Below are 21,090 nucleotides of genomic sequence, written 5' to 3'. Positions count from 1 at the left end.
ATCATCCCTGCTGGAGTATTAGCTTGACTGCAACTGATTGCTCAGGCAAGGGGAGGGATGCATTTTTCTCACCTGGCTCCAGTATGGCCTTCTCCATCAGATGAAAAGAAAGTCCACTGTCGTGAGGTGGGTGCTGCTGGAGCCATGTTGGACATGAGATAAGTTATGCCCAGAATGATGCAGCTAATCAGAGTGCTTCTTATCTTTGGCCTGCACTCTCTCAAAGTGACCTTTGAGCCACCATGGTAATCATTACTTGGGTAAGTCCTGTCCCAGATTACAGTGACATGTGGCGAAAAGGAGCTCTATAACCTGCACGATGGCCTGCCACCACCCTCACTGCTGGCTGTCTTGCCCATGGAGACTACAAGTCCCAGCATGCATTGCACATGAGTCCTGGCTACAGCTTCCTTTCATAGAGAGGCCCTGGAGGCTCTCCCTCGCCTCTCCCAGAAATGTCCTTCCTCATCTTCAACCTGGCAGGTTGCCACCCGGGCCTTGATTCCAGCAAATGCTTTCCTTCAATGCAGTGGTGGTCATCTTTTCATTCCTGGTGGTTTTTTTACGCCATGATGAGACAGGAAAAGCGAGATGTCTAGCAGAATGCCACCTCCCTGCTCATTCATTCAGCCAGTGACCAGAACCCTGGCAAGATCCAGGGTTTTGTCAGATGGGAGCTGTGGTAGTGAATAAAAAAAGTGAAACCAGATGTTCTTTCCCTCCAGTTGTTTCATATCCATGCAGGGGCTTGGAGAAGGAGGCTGTAAAAATGTCACAGTCCTTGATTCCTGAGGCCCAGATTTACGCACCGTGTAACCTTGCACCATAAATCCACTGCCCTCGCCGGAGCATCGCTTCCGAAGGGGCAGCGCCCAGCTGTGGTGTTGACCAGAGGCAGCCAATGGTGCGGGAGGGACACGGGTGGGGAGCACAGGCCAGGGAGCCTGGCTGGGGGCCAGCGATTGCTTTTCAAGAATTTTAAAGAAGTCAAAAGATTTTTACAAGATTGGCTTGGCGTTTGGCCTTCTTAGGAGATAAGCCAGACTCTATTTTGCATTTTAGTCTGAAAGGGAGCTCGATTTTTCTTTGGAACGTATCTACACATGCAGGAGAACTCAGTGGGAATGAAACACACATAGGGGAGAGAGTTTCACTGCTGGTTGAAGTGCAGGCGGGAGAGAGGAGAGGAAGGCAGGGGCTCGACACCACCTGTCTGAGAAGGCCATCCTCCGGAAGCCAGAATGCACCCTGAGTACCACAGGAAGACATCCCACTTTGGCTTTAAAATGGTAATTCTATCTGCTGTGTGAAGAATTAATTAGGGGCTTGGGGGCAAGAATGGAAGCAAAGAGACAACTTAGGAGGCTTTTCTAGAAATCCAGGCAAGAAATGATGGTGGCTTGAACACGGTAGAAGACGTGAATGTGAACAGAAAACGGGCTTGGAGGTCTGGTGGTGACACAGTGGGAAGAATCAAGGGCGCTCGCCAGTTTGGTGGGAGTGGCTGAGTGGACCATGGTGGGACCGCTGAAATGGGGGGGGGTCAAGTTTAATGAGATTCAGACCTCAGTTTTGGACGCATTGGATTGGAAACGCTTGTAGACGTCTATGGGGATGTTTTAAAGAGACAGTTGGATATATGGGGCTGGAGCTACAGAGAGAGGCCAGGGTTAGGATATTAGTCTGGGAGTTATACTATAGACAGTAATTAAAAAGGTAGAAATGGAGCTGGTACTCAGACTACAGCTGCCCGTGTTGTTGACACTAACACGTGGTCGCTTTCTGACCTCTGTGTAGATGCCTACTGGTGCCAGGAGGCCTTAGGTCATGGATGCATCATTCCTTGGTCTGCTGCCTGTGCTTGACATCTGTCTGTCATCTTTCCAACTGAGCCCAGAGCAGCTCCGCAGTTTCCCCACAGGCCCCCTGCAATTGATGGGGGTTCACACGTGGTACAAAAACCCCTTACCATCTTGACTTTAGACCAGCAGCAGTCTTCCCAACTTCCCCATTTCTGTCTTTTTCATCATCTGGCTCAAATTTTCTGCTCTCAGACAACGTTTTCCCAGCTTGTTGACATTTTTACAGTAGGTAGAACCTTATTATCTTATTATTAGTCACTAAACCGGAATGCTTTGTTTTTCTATTTGAGCCCTGTTGCCTCAAGTGTTATGTTAGTTTCTAGCACATTCTAAATGACTAAGTTCTGAGAGCCGACTTTAAACAATGCTTCTAGGTATGTGTCTAACCAGTGGAGAGTCAGGGTGTCAGTCAACGATGCCCGTTTACAAGGATGCAGGTTGCAGTAGACCATTTTGTTCGTGCTTATTGTGTTTCATGAAATTTCTGTTCTACACAGCAACTGTGGTTTTTATTTGTTCTAATTAAAGAGTAACAATGTGCAGTTCAGTGGATTCCTCATATAAAATGCCTCAAATAGCCTCCCCCTTCCCCTGTCCCCAAATAAGGCTGAAAACAGACGCACGCTTGTACTGTAGAATTTAAAACTGCACTTGGGTGACTGAAGCCAGAACATATGTGCAGAACAGCTGAGGGTGTTTACTGTGGTCTGATGTGGAGCCTGTGGGCCAAGCAAGGCAGGCCTGGGGCAATTTGATTTACCATCCAGGAGGGCCCAAAACTAGAACTATGCTGAGCCCAGGATGGAACCGTCCTCTGTCCACACCTGTGAGCTCCAACCCCCACTGAATCTTTGAAGTTCACAGAGCTCTCCTGAAGGAAACAAGGGAGCCCACAGCTCTAGGCCCCGTGTCCAGCAGGGCTATCCAAAGCCCTTCTTATTCTTCCTGAGTATTTGGCCTTTGCTGGTACCGAGATCCCTCCCTGGACCGGAGCCTCAGACTTCATCCCCTTTTGGGAGGCTTGTTGCAGATAACTGGGACAAAATACAAGCTGGGGAGCCATGAGGGTACGTGGGGAATATGAAATCGTGTAGAAGGTCAGAGTGTTCATAGGAATGTGTACAGTGAGACACAGAGACAACTAGCAGGGAGCCCTGGGGAAGATCCAACAGGTAAGAACAGTAAATGAGCTCTTGAAACTAAGAAGGCAAGGTCATTGTTGGGGGGCGTGGGGCAAGAGCCAGGGGTGAAAGGGTTATGGAAGTCAGGGAGAAGCAAATTCCAAGAAGGAAGAATGATGCGTCATCACAGTGCAGATGGTTATTAAGATGAGAAGAAAAGTGCCCATTGGATTTGGAAATCCAGCAGTGACTGGTGACTTTAATAAGAGCTGGGGGGAGGAGGGGGCGGAAGCCAGCCTACAGGGGCAAGGAAGTGATGACAACAAAGACACTAGGTGAAGCTGCTCTGCGAGAATTTGGCCAAGACAGAGACAGAGGGCAAAAGGAGAGGGAGCCCACAGGGTGGAGGAGGAGTTTGGTCAGCTTGTTTCTGTTTGCTTGGTTTTGCTGGAGGTTGGAGTGAGGGTTTGTCACGGGATCCGCTTCAAGAAGAAGACTTGTTTCTCTAGAGGTGTGTCTGGAGGGAGGTTAGGAGTGCCAGGAAAAGACCAGGGAGTAACACACCAAAAGAAGGCGGACTCTTCAAATCCAGCCTCACCCCTTTGCCTTCATGATTCACCCCCGTCCCTCAGTGAAAGTCAGCTTGGTGTCATGGCCCCACCTGGGGGACAGTTCGCGTGATTCCTGCTATGGCCAGTAGAACATGTTGTCGTTTGTGTTGATTACCATTTTGGTTTTAATTGGGAAGAATCTGGCTGATGAGAGCAGGGGATAAGGGAAGGGGGAGGATGAGAAAACAGGGAGGGGTTCTCTAGGAAGGAGGGCAGATGGGGTCTGCCTGCAGGCAAGCCACCGGCAGGGCAGGAAGGGCAGGACTCATCCTTTGAGCCTGGGGAGGAGGTAAGGGTAGGGGTGAGCCAACATCCTGGGAATTCATGCCTCGTGAGCCCTACTTTTGCTCTTAAATAGGTGGCAAGGCCACCTGTTGTAGGGGATGACAAGGGTGGGCTTGATGACAGCATCTGAAGTCAGCTGTTGGGACTGAGGGAGATGAGCAGGGTCCAGGAGGGGACCTCCTCGGCACTGCTTGCTGGGCCCAGGTGGATGGCAGACCGAGGTGTCTCTGGCACAGATGGTCCAAAGTTGCCTCCATCAGGGCCATCTGGGTGTAAGAAAGAGGGATGTGTATGGGGATTCGAAGAGGGGTCGGGGTCCTAAGGCCTTTGTTTATTCTTTTGCCAATACCACACTGTCTTGATTACAGTGCTAGTCTTGATTTGTCAATTATAGGTCAGGCCTGTTGACTTCCTCTTAGGATTAATGCGAAGGCAACCTTCTTACTCTCTCCAATTCATCTCACCCCATTCTCCTCATGTAGCTATAACGGTGTTTTTAATTAAATCAGTAATCACTGTTTATACAACCAAGGCTATCAATATTGTTTATAGCAAATCTGAGTAGTGTGTTATGATTATATTTTTCTGTGGCCTTTTGAATTCCTTTTCGTTACCTATTTGTCTCATTCATTGCTTGTGTGCTTTTTAAATAGACGTATCTGTGGCAGTTTAAAAATATGGCCAAACGCCTTGGACCCTCTTCCCTTCAATATGGAGAACACTTGTGGTGTGTGTGGGCTGTACTCAGTGAATTTCTTCTAACTAATAGAATATGCTGGAAGTGATGGCATGTGACTTCTGAGACTAGGTCATAAAAAGCATTACATCCTCCTCCTTGGTCTTTCTCACGGATTGCTTGCTCTAGGGAAAACTAGTTGCCGTGTTGTGAGGCCACGTGATCAACCTTATGGACAGGGCCATGCGGAAAGAGACTGAGGCCTATTGCCCACAGCCATCAAGAACTGAGGCCTTCTCCGACAGCTGTGTGAGTGAACCGTGCTGGAAGCTGAGCCCATAGTCCCAGTCATGCTTGCGGCCAACCAGAGCCCCAGCTGACATCTTGCCTGCGACCTCAGCAGAGATCTGAGCCAGAATCTCTCAGCTAAGCTGCTCCCAGATTTCTGACCCTCAGAACCTGTGAGATAATAAATGCTTATTATCTGTAAGTCTTAGGGTAATTTGTCATGCAGCAATAAATCATTAATATTATATCTCTAACTTCTTCCTGATTATCGCTTTGTCGCTAGATCTGCCACATTATCTACTCTGTCAAGCCTAATTGTTTTTCTCCTGGATCTTTCCATCTTTCTGCTCCCACTGGACTGGTTATTCTCGAGACCTGCAGCATACTTGGCGTCTTTCCGACCCTACTGATTGGGGTCACTGCTTCGTAGATCCCTATCCTGTCTTATTCTGCATTTTTATTCTTTTCTTCCCCTGAAACCCATCAACTATTAGTCCCAGGAAAAGGTGCACAAGAGATAATTTTCCTAATCCTTGAATGTCTAAAAATGCTTCTACTTCTGCTTCTATTGACTACTAGTCAATAGTAGTTTGGTAGATTACAGAATTCAAGAGAGAAAATGGTTTTCTCAGGGCGCCTGGGTGGCTCAGTCATTAAACGTCTGCCTTCGGCCCAGGGTGTGATCCCAGGATCCTGGGATCGAGCCCCGCATCTGGCTCCCTGATCTGCTGGGAGCCTGCTTCTTCCTCTTCCACTCCCCCTGCTTGTGTTCCCTCTCTCACTGGCTGCCTGTCTCTCTGTCAAATAAATACATAAAATCTTAAAAAAAAAAAAAAAGAAAATGGTTTTCTCTTAGAATTTTGAAGTCATTGATTATTCTTCTAGCATCCAATGTTGTACTTGCTGTCCAAAACCATTTTTATTCTTATTTCTTTGTGTATTACCTGGTTTTCCCCTCCTGGGAAGTTCCAGTCCTTTCCCTTGGCAGACTTTCCTTCATGGCCCTACGTCCCAGATTAGGTGTTATGCCCCTTCCGAAACAAATCACTCCACAAGGGGAATAAAATTAATATAATCGCCCTACACTAATCGAGATCTATGCCCCGGAACTGAAAATGAAGTTGGTCTTCTCTGCCAACTATGGCTTTTCAGTAGAATGTGGGGATTTTAGATAAAATCTGAACCCTATTAGAGGGGTAATAAGGCAAGCGCTATTGGTAGGCAACCAAAATGTCCACTGTAGCAACGTGGGTTTTTCTGCCATTCACTGTGATGGAAACCCGACGATCTGTCTTCTAAAAACTTGTTTAAGTTCTCCTATCTGCTGATATCCCTCTCTGTGCTCTTTGTCCTCACGGGTTCATGCGATTTTGTTCCTTTATGACCATTTTAATAGGATCTCTGAAGGGAGGCGTGATCCATGTGTATATTCGATCTGTCATCTCTATTTGGAAGCCCCCTACTCAATGTTTTTCAAGCTGCGAATTGTCACGTGAGAATAAGTTACGTCCAGTACTTAAACAATGAAACAGAGTAGAAAATGCCAGAGCTTGTGTCCCTCCCATAGTCAGTGGAATATCGTTTCACAAAATGTTTATTTCAACAACACGTGCATGTGTGTGCGTCTGTGCTGGATAAAGATGTAGCACGTGTTTTTTGCTCTGTGTTGCACACACAAATATTGCGGAAGTATTGCCCTAAAGAAATGTCTTCTGAGCATTTGGTGCCCTGTAATACCATCTTATTTTGGTTGGTTTTACAGACCTGAGGGGAAGATCTAGCAAGTATATCAAACTTCGGTGGGTATGACCTAACGAGTGGTGTACGTATTAGGAAACAGCCTCGCTCTCTCACAGAGCAACAAAAATCTCATGAGAATAAATGTGTTACCGTTATCATCCCGTTCCTTTCTGTTTTCCAGAGGAAGAAACTGATCCCGACAGACATGAAATGCCCGCACAAGGGGCAGGCAGATAGGCCTGAGTGCATTTCTGGATACTGAATGTGGCACGGGGCTAAGATCCACCCCCGATGGTTGGGGCTGGTTCACAGAACATGGGGAGCTCTGCTTCCAAGGCGAACCTGTCCGTTTAGTAAGCAACTAGCGAAAACCTGCATTCCACAAATGTTTGGAGAGCCTCAGACAAGACGAGGTGCAGGGTTTGGGCCGAGTTAGACAATGTAGTAGGATCAAGATTTGTTTCCCAGGCTGATTTTCACTCCAGGCCCTCCTTCCCAGGAGGTTGTTTTCAGCAAAGACTGATGTGTCTATTTCCTATGCCCAAAGACCTTCGGGACGTGCAAACGTGCTTCTGTGCAGCCAGTGTGCTTAGATCGAAATGTGGTGTGGCGGGGAAGCTCTTGCCTCTGTCTGAAGGGGGTCACCATCAGCCACGCTGGTAGCACGCACGGAAAGCTGGTGCTCAGCTCCCATCTCTGCGCGGGAGGGCGGGCCTGGAGGACGTCTCGGTCTGGCAGCCCTGGCTGCTTCAGTGGCCCTATTACTGGCATCGTTCTGCCTTTTCTGCTTCCCTTCCTCGTTGCCATTTTGCTGGTCTTATTACACTGCGCTTTCTGCTTGTCATTTTTAAAATTCTTTTTTTAAACAGCTTTATGGAGACATCGTTGACATATAAAAACTGTGTATAGTTAAGGTATATATACATGTATGTATTGTGAAAAGATCACCACAGTCAAGCTAATGAACGTATCTACCACCTTTACGTAGTTACCATCGTGTGTGTGAGTGGATAGTGTGAAGATTTCATTTGAGACCTCTCCTCTTTGCAACTTTCAAGTACGGTTAACTATAACCGGCATGCTGTGCATTAGATCTCTAGAACTTATCTCTGGAACTTACTCATCTTGCATAACTGACCAACATCACCCCGTTTCCACCTTCCCCCTGCCCCTGGCAACCACCGTTGTACTCTCTGCTTCTACGAATTTGACTCTTTTACGTTCCACATATAAATGAGATCGTGTAGCATGTCTCTCTGTCTGTCTGGCTTACTTCTCACGTAGCACAGTGTCCTCTAGGTCCATCCGTGTTGTTGCAAGAGGCAGGATCTCTTTCTTTGTCTTCCTTTTTTTTTGTTAAGACTTTATTTATTATTTATGTGAGAGAGAGAACATGAATGGGGTAGAGGGGCAGAGGAAGAGGGAGAAACAGGCTCCCCGCTGAGCGGGGACCCTGACACAGGGCTTGATCCCAGGACCCTGAGATCATGACCCGAGCTGAAGGCAGACACTTAACCAACTGAGCCCCCCAGGAGCCCCTGGATCTCCTTCTTTTTAAAGGCTGGATCATATTTCATCACCCGTATGGATCACCTTTTCTTTATCCGTTCATCTGCCAAAGGGCACTTAGGTTATTTCCAAATCTTGCCTATCGTGAATCAATCATGAGGATGCAGATAAGTCGTTGTGAACCTAAGTTATTTCCTTTGGGTATACACCCAGAAGTGGGGCTGCTGGGTCATGTGTTAGTTCTATTTTTAATTTTTTAAGGAAGCTTCATATTGTTTTCCATAGTGGCTGCACTTAAAATTCTTTGTTAGTCTGTATCTACTTCCTCCAACATTTTCTCCCTCTTCTCTTTTTAACTTAGCCAGTTATTTGTCTTAAGTTGTTTTTTCTTCTTTATTATCCCTGTTTTGCTCACTTTTGTTGTTATTGTCGTCGTTCTACTGCGCTTGTGTGCTTCAGTTTTTTCTTTTTCTTCCTTCCTCCTGTGAATGTTTCCCTCCCCCTTCTCCCAAAGGTTTTTGATGTCCTCCTTACCACTCATGTAGAAGGCCTAGAATGGGCAGAAAAATAGTTCGGAGACAGAAGGCAGTGGGGCAAGATGGCCTGGGGGAGATAACTGATGGGGAAGGTTCACAATATTAGAGCTGCACCCCCCCCAAAAAAGAGAGGGCTCCCCAGCTGCATCTTGCCCAATGCTTTCATCATATCACCCACATGAAGTCATAAAGGTCACTCTACCAAATTCGTTGGCTGCTTAACAAGACCTGAACATGTTTTGGAAGGCTTGAGGATGGGCCGAATCTAAGAAGAAAATATGTCACTTTTTTCACTCAGGTAAGAAAATGAATGGCCCAAGACCAGGATGGGGAGATGTGGCTGGAGCAGTGAAGAAGATTTAAAACGGTTTCAGCCAAAGCAGAGTAAGAAGCAGCTGCCAGTAGGTGTGAACCTTCCCTCACAAATGCTCAGTGGGGCAAGGTTGCATCAGAGAAGCTGAGGGTCTGGAGGGAGATGTGCTGGTCGGCATCACACTTAAGAGGGAAACAGCCACCATCCACGTTTGCCAAGGGCAACTGGGATGGTGAGGGACTTGAAACCACACTGTGCCAGAAGGGTTGAAAGAGATAGGGATGCATAGGGAGGTGAAAAAAGAGATGTGACAACGATATTCAAATATCGAGGAAGAGAGAGTAGACTTTTCTCCAAATAGGAGGACTACGTCCCTGGAGTTGGACTTGATTTGCTTTTTTCTCTTCTTCTTCTTCTTTTTTTAAAAATACTACTTATTTATTTATTTGAGAGAGAGAGAGAGAGAGAAAATGAGGTGGGGGAGGGCAGCGGGAGAGGAAGAAGCAGACTCCCCACTGGGCAGGGGGCCTGACACAGGCTGATCCCAGGACCCTGAGACCAGGACCCAAGCTGAAGGCAGATACTCAATCAAGTGAGCCACCCAGGTGCCCTGGACTTCATTTTCTTTTTATTTTATTTTATTTTATTTTTATTTTTTAATTTTTTTTAAACATTTTTTTTAAAATATTTTATTTATTTATTTGACAGAGAGAGACAGCCAGCGAGAGAGGGAACACAAGCAGGGGGAGTGGGAGAGGAAGAAGCAGGCTCATAGCGGAGGAGCCTGATGTGGGGCTCGATCCCATAACGCCGGGATCACGCCCTGAGCCGAAGGCAGACGCTTAACCGCTGTGCCATCCAGGCGCCCCCCCTGGACTTCATTTTCAACATATGAGGAAGGAACTTCGGATCAGTCAAGGGTGTCCAAAGATGAACTGGATTGCTTTATGCGGAAGTATGTCCCTGTCACTGGAAAAGTTCAAGCGCTTGGTGGAATGCTTCAGAAGAGTTTCAGACATTGGATGCTTGCTTGAACAAGCTGCCGGTGATAACCTCTTCTGGTTGTTACTAATGCTAATAACAATAGTAATAACTAACACGGATTCGCTGGGTCTGTGGTGCCCGATTATTCATCTACGTTATCTTATTTAATCCTTACAACAGTATGAGGTACTTGCTATAATTACTACCATTTTAGAGTTGAGGAAACAGGCTTAGGGAGGTGAAGAATGTGACCCAAATCTAGACAGATGGTCTAGAATAAGGCTTCAGTGGTGAGTGGGACTAAAAACCTCATATTTAAAGTCAAGAGAATATGTACTGATAGTTTAATACAGACGTGGGATGGGGGTTGGAGTGGAGTTGAATGGTTTCCTCCATTGGTTGCGAATAAGGGCAGGTGGTTTCCGTAGTGTTCTCCGGTATAGCAGCGAGGCATACAAGAGGAGCCCCTGAAGGATTAGAACAGAGCTGTCTTCTTTAGGTTGGTGGACTTAGTCTTAAACAAACGAATCACACTAACCTTCAAACAACGTAATTTTTTTCTGGCTTAATACTTTTTTTCTTATAATCCGTAAAAGCAATTTTATGGAAATTGCAAGTACCAGTTTAACGTTTGAATTACAGCATCAATAAGTTTGTTTCTGATGCTGATATGATCAGAGAGGAAGGGTTGACCGTCACCATTCCCTGCACCAACGGCCACTATTCTACTTCTCCATGTTGAAGAAGTAAAACAGAAAGACTTGGAGATCTTTTACGTTTTATTCAGCTCTTGATGTTGTTTTTAGTGGGAAAGTGAGTCTGAATACCTAGCCCGACACTGTTGGAAATTGGAAGCCCTCCCAGCAACGTGAAGTTCCCCATTCAGTTCCAAGTGCATTCTATTCTAGATTGTGAGTGTTACTTCTATAATTAGCATGTCCCCAGTGTGGAGGCTCCCTCGTCCTTTTCACTTGAAACCCCTGGATTGAATGAAGAGGGTGGAGGAAGGCCCAGAGGCAGACCCCAATGGTCAAGCATACAGAACTGGGGGCACTCAGAGTTCCTGGCACCGTCAGTCTTGCTACCCTGCCTGCTCGGATCCTGAGCCTGGCTTTCGGTGGGCAGGATTTGAGAACAAACTGTTCGTGAATGTTCGTAATCTCTCCCGAGGGAAATGTCAGGCATAGCATCAGATGGAACTACAGTGTAGGGACTAGTGAGGGACACACCTGGCATTCTGGGGCCAGGGTGGATGGATCTCAGCGAGGAGAGGAAATGAAAGGGAGTCTGGGGGTGGGGTGGGGGGATGTGTGGACATGGGGAAGAGACGGGAGTGAGGACCCTGAAGTCCGTGAACATAGTGAGAGCTCCGTGCTGGGCGTTTGGTCACCTGTGACCTTCAGCTCAACACTCGAATCTGCCCTCCTTTGGGGGCACAGTCATTCCAAGGTCTCCAAATTCCATGGCATCCCGAAGAAATGAGTAAGACTGCACAAGCCCCCTCGGCTCTCTGCCTCTGGGGACCTGGACGCAGGCAAGGCCCACTCCACAGCTCTACGTTCTTTCTTTCCAGCATGCCCGAGCTCTCCCCCTGGGTGGGACCCTTGGTGAATCAGAAAGGTGTGCTGTGGGAGGAGGGACGAAGGCCAATCCTTGTTGCCCGGAGCCTTTTGAGATGTGGAGCTGCTCTTACAGGAGGCGTTGGCCCAGGTGCCAGCTCGCATTTGTCTTGTGGAAGGTTGCCACGTTCTTCTGTCTCTGGCAAGGCCCGAGCTTGTGAGCTGGGAGCGTGATACACGTCTGTTCAGAGCCAAGTGCTGGTCGCAGAACTGGGTCACCTCAGAGACAGGCAAAGATGATATATCCCGATCGGTGAGATCGGGTTTCATACTTCCTTGTAAAACCCAGCATGTCCCCTAGTGTCTGTCAGCATCAAGGAGCTCCTTTGTCCTCTCATTCCAGAAGGCTGAAGAGCGAAGGGACAAGGGGCATCTCGCCTGAGTCCCCCCACACCCTGCTCTGTTCTCAGCTCTGGGCACTCATGCTGGATTCTCTGCCTGGAGGCCAGGAGCCCGTCAAACGCAGTCTAATGGGGCAGGAGGTGTCGGCTTCTCTCAGAAGCCTGTATCTTTGTAGTTTTAGATCCCCAGCAGGTGCCAGGACATGCAGCCTGGCTCTTTCAAGAGTGGTGTTTCACTGCCACGGCTTTGGGCTTGGAGGGATGTTTCTCTGTCTCCCACCCCGCCCCTCCTCTCGTGTCTTTCGAACTTGTTTTTCCACTGACGCTGGAACCCTAGTGCTGGTGCTCTTGGAGGCGCCCTGTAATTGCAGAAAGAAGCTGCTCTGAGTTATGAGCTGGCATATGCCGCCCCCTAACGGCTCCTGCCTCTTAAGTCTTCAGGCTCGGTTGGGAGGTTGGGAACAGCCTCCAGGGGCCTTCGTGGAGGGTCCCCAGCAAGTCTCCTTCCAAGGAAGCTGGCTCTTTCCCTACAGACAGCTCAAAGAACCGGTCTTTGCTCTTGGCAGGGGTGGGGGGAGATGGGGAATGTCAAAAGTCAGGCAGCTTCGGTATGTCTGGCTGGGAGCGAAAGGCTCCAACGTTTCACTGCCAGAGACAGAATAACGACTCTTCTCGTCCAGGAGCGCTCCTTGGACCAACCTCACCTAGCAGCCGAAAAAAGGATCGCCCGTCCTTTCCACCTGCTCCCTTGCAGGCTTCTCACTGTGCCCGGAGAGACAAGCACAGCACGGGTCAGCTGTGAGCGCCGAGGGGCTTCCTTCTCCTGCCCCTCGGACGGGCTGCATGCTGCGATAGGCCCCTCAGACTTCCCCGGCGGAGCCTCGAGAACCAACTCAAAGGCCAGAAAGAAAGGGAGGGAGAACACACAAACCCTTGGAATCCTGTCTGTTGAGTTAATGTTTGAAGAAGCTGAAGAAATCGGTTGGACCTAGTCCAGTTCTGTTTCGAGGGGAATCTGGGCCTTCATCAAGGAACAAGGTTCATAGGTGTGGGAGGAAAAACTGGGAAACATTTTGTTTTGGTAGCTGGGAAGCTTGTCTCTAGAAGTGATGGAAAGCAGCTAAAAGAGGAACTCGCTATTTCCTTCCAATAGGCCCAAATCTGGCCAAAGTGAAGCATCGTGTTATGAGCTCTGCTGCTTGGCAGGAAGCAGTGCAAAAGTTAGTGTTCACAAGTTTAGACTGTTGTCTACAGTGGAGCTTCTGGGGGGGGGGGGAGGGGAGACTTAGTGTGAAAGGGAGTGCAGCTCTGGGCTTCTCTGGCTTTTCTTAGACTGGGGGTGGTGGTCACAGAGATGATGCATGAAGTCCTGGGGAACTGCAGCTGGCTAGTGGGGGCACACCGTGGCTCTCCCCTGCCCTGTCCAGGGGTGAGGAGACCAGAAAGTGGAGAAGGTAGGATGGAGCTGTGAGTTAACGGGCTCTGGGCTTTCATGTGACATGTAAGCAGGTAGACCATTTTCACTCCCTTGCAGAAATGGAAAAGAAGCACTTAACATTTCTTAAAAATTTTATTTGGCTCTCCGGTTGCACAGACTTGTCTGTAATTAGGAAATAAACCTTTCCCCCACTCAACTGTAGAGAATGGAGTTTTTTCCTCCCTTCTGAGAATCCAGAGCAATTCTAAAACATAAAAATAAGAAGGGTCCCCTCATCTGAAAGAACTGACCTGAGATTTTGGCCTATTTGTCTCTGGGTGCCTGATGGTGCTGACTCAGCCCCAGACATGGGCAGTAGCTTTCTAAAGGGCCTCATATGATCCGATGAGGGCCTGTCAGAGATAGCTGGTCCTGCTCCCGAGCATTAAGGGCCTGGCACGTAAAGGGTAAAGCTAGCTCTTCCTGCTGGCTTCCTCCGGGGAACAGAGCTGGGTTGGAGATAACTTCAAGTTATTCTCTTCAACCTCAAGATTTGGTTTGTTTTATTGCCAACCCCCCCGCCCCCCTTCCCCCAACTTAAAGATGGTATGGTGTGGCTGGGAAGATGTTTCTCTGCCTTGTTCAGCAGTTATTCACTTTCCGCTTTCAGAACATCTTCTAGAAAGCCAGTGCCAACTCCGGAGAAACGTTTCCCCAAAGCCTGGTTCCTGCTGAGCTGCACACATCTGCTCTCTGGTTTTATTTGGGTAAAATCGAAGGTCAACGGAGGGCCCTGGGCTTAGAGATGATGTTTAACACAAAAGGGTGTGACCAAAAGACCTCTAAGAGGCCTTTAAATCCTTGACATTCCATGATTCCCTGTTAATGTTCTAACAGCGGTTGGAGGAAGTCAGCGAATTCCAAGTGTCTTGGCGTTTCCTAGGGGAAAATGGCAGAAGCACTCAAGAGTAGGACCTCGACTCATCGGAATGTAGGTGAGGCTCCAAGCACACCCGGTATAATAGAGTCGCATGCCAAACCCAGGCAGGCCTGCATCTCGGCTTTGTTGACCCACTTTGCAGGACCAGAGGCAAAAGACTTCTCTGAGCCCCGGCATCCTCCTTGGTGAATGAAGATGTTGTAAGCATTATTTCAAGAGTTTCGTGTTCAGCGTATTGTAAAACATAAATATTATTATTTTTTAAAAGACTGGATTAAAAGGCCCGAAAGGAAATGAAATGTAAAATTGGCTTCTGTGAGCCCTCTATGTCTTATCTGGACTTACGTTTCAGTAAATGAAAGAACTTGGGATAAAAGTACAAATAAAAGCTTTGGGAGAAAGGCGAGGAAGCAGAGAGTGGACATCTGGGCAGTCTTATAGAGAAACCAGTTCAGATCACAACCTGAGCCGTGAGAACAGTGCGGGGGAGCAGACGTTGGAGAAAGTGTGAAAAAAAAGAAAAAGAAAAAAAAAAGACCAGGGAGGGGAAACCTGAGAAGTCCACTTTGCCTGGGGAATCCAGTGGTGAATAGAATCTGACAGAACCTTGGGCTTATGGTCTGGATACCTGCAGGGAGAAGTTTTGGCTGGAGTGGAAAAGGGGACCTTGCAGGGGAGCCCCAAACTGGGAACCCGTCCAAAGCCACCAGCCTGCCAGGCCGAGAGGGGAACTTGGAGCGCCCGCCTGGTAAGCACCTGATTAATGAGTGAGCCGCTGGCTGGTTTAGGTAGGCGTGCACCTGTGATTTACCTAATCCCTACAAAGCTCACACCACGAGCTCCCCACACACCCTAGTCATTTTTCACTCTGACTGCCTGACTAAGCCTGGATTTTGCCAAGCAGACTTTGGGGGTAGGGACTCCTGAAAAAAAACAAATCTGATTTTCATCGGGTGGACTTGGCCATTCACAGAAATGGCAATGAAAGCAAAAATAGAAGTTACTTCATAAACTTGGGAGCTCCAGAAGCTATGATTGTACAAAATGTGAGCAAAAGCTCATAGTTGGTCTATCCTATGTTATTACAGACTTTACACTATCTTGGCGTTTTTGTGGCCTTTCTCGTATAGTCGGGTTTTTATTTTTGTTAACATAAATTTTTTAAACTTTTAATTTAAGTGTAACAAGCTTAAGAAAAGTTAAGAAAAGTTCCAAAGGCCTAAAGGTATAATTTGCTATAAGTTCACAAATTGAAAACACCTCGTATGACCGGCACTTCGATCAAGAAACAGAGCACGGCAGCGCCCAGGAGCCCGCCCTGTGTCCCCTTTTCCAGCATGAGCCCGTATCTCACACCATGGTTTCGTTTTGCCTGGTTTTTCTCTTTCTTCCCTCTTTTTAAAGAAACACTGTTAATCGTGGTAAAAGGCACAAGACAAAAACCTTATCATCTTCACCATGTTTACGTGTCCAGGTCAGGGGCATCCTGTACTTTCACGTGGCCACGCTGCCATCACCGCCGTCCGTCTCCAGAACTGTCTTCATCCTGCAAAACTGAAACGCTGCCCCATCCCCTGTTCCCTGCCCCCCACCCCCCGGCCCCCAGCCCCTGGCAGCCTCCCTTCGACTCTCTGCTCTACATTTTGGCCACTCTAGGACCTTCATACGAGTGGAATCGTACAGTATTTACTTTGTTGATGGGCTTAGGTCACTCAGCATGATGTCCTCAAGGTCCACCCATGTTGTCGCCTGTGTCAGAGCTTCCTTCCTTTCCAAGGCTGAATAAGATCGCACTGTGCGCATAGACCACACTTGGTGTATCGCTCGTCCACGGATGAGCACTTGGGTAGCTGCCACCTTTTCAGTCTATTGTGAATGGTGCCGTCATAAACGTGAGGGTAAAGTACCTCTTCGAGACCCTGCTTCCAATCTTTCGGATCTACACCCCAAAGTGGAATTGTTGGGTCATGTGATAACTCCATTTTTAATTTTGGGGGGAACCTCCAGACTGTTGCTCACAGCTGGTTTTGCCCATTTTAAACTTTATATACATAGGACTGTTCAAGACACACTCTTTTGTCTGGCTTTTTTCATTCAACCTTGTGTTTGTGAAACTCAGTTTTTACTGATATAATTTTCTAACGGGCCCCCAGTGTTGTAAGGAGTGACAGTGTCCTTGCTTTTTATTTGCTTGTATTGCATATTCTCTCATATCTTAAGCTATGTTTTTTATAGGGAGCTCCTCCGTTCTTTTTATCGATGTAGCATTGTGTCAGAGTATTGAGTGAGGCAGTGCATTTCTTCCTTAAAACTCAATAGAAACCTTTGCTGGACCCATTTATAGGGTCTGTGAGTCTGGTCCCTTGTGAGGACATAAGCCACCATTCTCTGTTTTTACTGCCTTATCAGACTTCACAGCCTGGAGAAGCAGATACCCAAGTGAATATTCCTGCACAACCCACGACATGGGCCACTCACATGGCAAACATCCATTCCAATTTTAAGATTGATTCTATAATTTTATGATAGAGAACTTTGATCAGCCATCCAATTACCATGGCTGGTAACCACTGCATAAGATAATATACCTCTGCATTTCCACACTTCCTCTAAACTGGCTTTTCTAATGACCCCTTCCATCCACAATGACCCAATTGAAATAAAAAAAAAAACAACCAAAAACCTGCAGTTGGAATCACATATTTGTAGAATCTCGGAAGCACCTATGGGTTTCACTGAATAATTTCCTTTTTTATTTTTATTTTTTAAATTCTTTCTGTAGAGAGCTGGGAGAAACATTCTGTAAATCAGATGATCTAATTAGCTCTGTGTTAACCTCAACTTTTTTTTTTTTAAGTCTGCCTTTATTTCTTTATTTATTTTAAGTAAACTCTATGCCCAACATGGGGCTTGAACTCACGACCCTGAGACCAAGAGTCGCGTGTTCCACCAACTGAGCCAGTCGGGCGCCCCATCAGCTCTTAACAAAGTCTTGTTTAAGTGTTCCAGAGAATCCCAGCTATGCTCAAGGAAGTAAGGGAAGCATGTTCTAACTTGGTCAGCTGGAGTGTGGTAAGCACATAATCGTTAGAATGACCTTAGAGGACAGTGTTTCTAGGAATAGAGATGGGAAGCTGGAGGTCCAGCTGCCCCTCCGTAGGGTCATCAGCATATGATTACAAATTGCTGGCAGATCTCCTCGCACGCTCCCTCGTACTCTGGGGATAAAGCACGGAGGAGGGAGGGCAGGACATGATATATTTAGGTGGAGTCAGGGGTCCTGGGTTTGAGTCCCTCCTCTGACACTTACCAGAAATGCAATATGGAGCAAGTCACTTGACCCCGCCGAACCTTGCTTTCTCCACTTGTGGAAACGGCTTAATTTATAGATTTTAATTGCATTGTGTCTGTTGTCTTTTTCTTAAGGCCTCTATTCCCAGAAAATCAGATCTTTGAGGTCCTTATCTTGCTGGGAGGTTTGTGGTGCAAGACTGACAGTAGAGTTTTCCTGACTCCAAACCCACCCTCTGACGTTTGTTTTGAAAGCTTGAAGTCACTTAGCAGATAATGCTAGCTAGCTCCCAGAAGATGGGGTGTGTGTGCAGAGTGTGGGGGAGGGGGTGGAGGGAATGGAGGCTGGCATTCTTTGTTCTGTTTTTGTTTTGTTTTTCAGTGAGAGGAGAATGCTGCAGAGCAGAGAGAGTGCTTTCCAGTGGCTAGGAAAAGTTGGTGGATTGGGGATTCTAGAAGGAGCCTCAAAAATTTGAGTCCTGGGCTGTCACAGTCCAGCTCTTATGAAAGTGGCCAAACCTGGGAGGGAATGGCTACTTGGCTCCCTACAGGCAGCATGAAGACTCTTCAAGGTACCCAGTGGGTCACTGCAATGACATGTCAGGGATTATAAGGGGAAACTAGAGGGGACCCACCTTGAATGTTCTCCTTTGCTTGTGACCCTGGAACCGTCTCTGCCTTTTGAACAACTGCAGAAACTGGGATGAGAAGTGAGAGTACCAAGAAGCGAAGGTTGAATTCATTTGATTTAATAGAAATTAAGAAATTAACATTTCTTATGGCCTTAGTTTCTAGAGCGAAATTCCTATGGGCCACATGTATAGGTAATGGAGAGTCCTAACGTCCAGCTAACATAACTACTGTGGAAATTAAGAGAGCTGGCTTATCAAATAATTAAGCTGGCCACCAGTTCCTTTAGGACCCAGCTCTCCTGGTTACAGAGAGAACATGCGGGCCCCGGGCTCCTCTAGGGGTTGGTGGAAGCGGAAATTTACCATGGGGCGGCAGGCTTCCCGGGGTTTCTGCGGGGGTGTCGGGTCTGTTGCCTCCATCAGCAGACCAGAGCAGGATGTGGAAGCAGGGGCTGCTTCCTTTGTGGGATGAAGCAGGGCGTTGCCTCTAAATGCTGACACTGCAGATTTTGCTTAGTTTATCAAGGAAGAGAGAGAGACTCCAGTGCATCTCAGGCCAAGCATCGGAGATTCTCTGACAGGCTTCCGTGTCCCTCCTCTGTCACGCCTCAACCGTCTGGTCCATTGCAACAGCAGATAGTGCTGGAAAATGATTGCTTTGCTCCTGTGGTAGTAAGTCATTCGCAGGGAACTTGAGCTCCTGATCAGGGAGCGCCATGGCCAGCAGCCTCTAGACTTGCGTTGAACACTAGAAATCCAATGCTCCAAAAATTGAGCCATTATTTTCAATTTTTTTAGTAGCCACATTATAAAAAGTAAAAAAAAAAAAGGTGAAATTCATGCTTATAATTTTTTTTGAAGATTTTATTCGTTTATCTGAGAGAGAGAGAGAGAGAGAACATGAGCAGGGGCAGGCAGAGGGAGAGGGAGAAGCAGACTCCCCGCTGAGCAGGGAGGTCCTCAATCCCAGGACCCCAGGATCATGCCTGAGCCGAAGGCAGACGCTTGACCGACTGAGCCGCCCAGGCATCCCGTGCTTAAGATTTTTATCCTCTGTAACTTAGTGTATTGAAAATACTATCACTGCAATATGGAATCACTATAAAATATCAAAATATATTAATATAAAAATATTCATGGGATATTTTATATTCTTTTTTGTTTTTCACCAAATTGTTTGCATTCCAGTATATATTTTCTATTTACAGTGCATCACAGTTGGAGCTAGCCACCTTTCAGATGCTCAGTGACCAGGTCTGGCTTCTGGCTTAGACAGTGCTGGTCTATACCCATGGTTTTCGATTGGGGTTAATCCTCCCCTCTATCAATAACTGCAGGTATATTTGATTGTTGCAGCTGGAGGGAGTGCTGCTGGCATCTAGTAGGTAGAGACCAGGGATGCTGCCAGACACATCCTACAATGCACAGCAAAGCAGCCCCAGCAAAGAATCATCTGTCACAAGACGTCAATAGTGCCAAGGCCGAGAGACCCCACACCGAACACTTCCCTTCTCCCTGCTTTTTTCCCACAGCAGTGAGATTGAGGCACCAAGAGCCAGGGGGTGGCAGGACAGATGCTGACACCCAGGTCCCCTGAGTTCAGCCCCAGGGCATTCCTCTACCTCACCCATGGCCTCCTCCAGCCATGTGATAGTAGCAGGTGTCCCCAGATGAATACAAGTGACAGGTCACAAGCCCCAGGCAAGAAACCAACCCCCCCCCCCCCCCCAGAGTTCCATGGCACAAACGTTTCTTTTGTGTTACATGAAAATTTCGGGAAAATTCATGCACTTGTCAGAACCTGAAGAATAGAAGAGACAAAGGAAGCACTGAGGTCAGCAAGAATTTTGCAGCTGCCGCTGGGCCAGCTTGGATGAGGTCCCTGGACCATGGGTGTCAGAGGGGAGCATCTTCCAATAAGATCAAATTCCTTACTTCACTGCGAGAGGACTGTTTTCTGAATGTCCGTGTCAACGTTTATTCTCATCAGGCAACAAAAAATACTTCTCAGTGATGGGAAGCCACAGCCTGGAAGTAAAATCACCAAGCGTGTTTCCCTTCCCTTTGTCTCCTCGGGGGTCCTATCCGTGCGCAGGTGCATAGATAGGGAACTTGTTAAAATGTCTGTGGAAACCAATAGAATGAGCGAGGGAGTGAAAGAGTTGCATAGAACAGCTTCGGATATAAACTAACCTTTCTCCCAGTTTGCTTCAGTGTTAAGTAACCCGTTGAGTAAGTGTCACCTTTTACAGTACTTCTCTCCTGACCCTTGATCTCCTTGGGCAGTGTTGCGGCTCCCGGCTTTCTGCGCGTGCCCAGCCCCACCCTGCATTCCCGCGTGTGTTTGTGGATGGCCCGATTCCACGTTGGGAAGTGACGTGGGAAGTGAGAGCCCCCTGGACGCCTTCCTCCCCCTGTCCTGGGCCCGGCCGAGGGGCTCCCTGTAAGAACCTCCCTTTCCCTCTGCCCTACGCTCCTGGAGACATTCCGACCACACCTCCTGCATCGGGGACCTCTGCACCCTCCTGGAGCCTGTCCACCCTCCATGGGGAGACGGCACCCTCACTGCGAGTTTCTGCCGACTGGGGGCTCTTGAGTCTATGCCAGGGCACACTTGGATATACCCGCTGCTTGACGAGCCCCAGGCATCATTTGTTCGCGGGTGTGTGTTTCATTCCAAGACTCTCGCTGGGTTTTGCCCGTCTTTCTGCCTTTTGCTGCTCATCAACTTAGCACAGGATGAGTAAACAGCCCTCAGACTGGCTCCAGCCATTTTGTGGTTTAAAAAGGAGCTCAGAGCTGTTTGAAAATGAGATTGGCAGAGAAGCGTGTGGCTGTCACATGTGGCTCCCTCCCGGCCCGGTCTGTTTAATCACGGGCTGACCGCTGGTGCTCTGACCCCCAAAGAAGCAGATGTCAAGGGGC

The 21,090-nt window shown here is 47.8% G+C and overlaps 1 long non-coding RNA gene across 1 annotated transcript; it reads left to right on the top strand.

Annotated features, from left to right (window-relative positions):
- Positions 1-2,967: 2,967 nt before the first annotated feature.
- LOC123001707 (uncharacterized) lies at positions 2,968-9,027 on the top strand. The gene is made up of 3 exons (XR_006410898.3): positions 2,968-3,034; positions 4,745-4,864; positions 8,927-9,027. It is a non-coding gene; the product is annotated as an uncharacterized LOC123001707 (long non-coding RNA).
- Positions 9,028-21,090: the final 12,063 nt, after the last annotated feature.

The sequence above is a fragment of the Ursus arctos genome, unplaced genomic scaffold, assembly GCF_023065955.2.
Source record: "Ursus arctos isolate Adak ecotype North America unplaced genomic scaffold, UrsArc2.0 scaffold_31, whole genome shotgun sequence".
NCBI lineage: Eukaryota > Metazoa > Chordata > Mammalia > Carnivora > Ursidae > Ursus > Ursus arctos.
The sequence above is the reverse complement of the archived record's forward strand: the minus strand, read 5'-3'. Positions and strand labels throughout refer to the sequence as shown.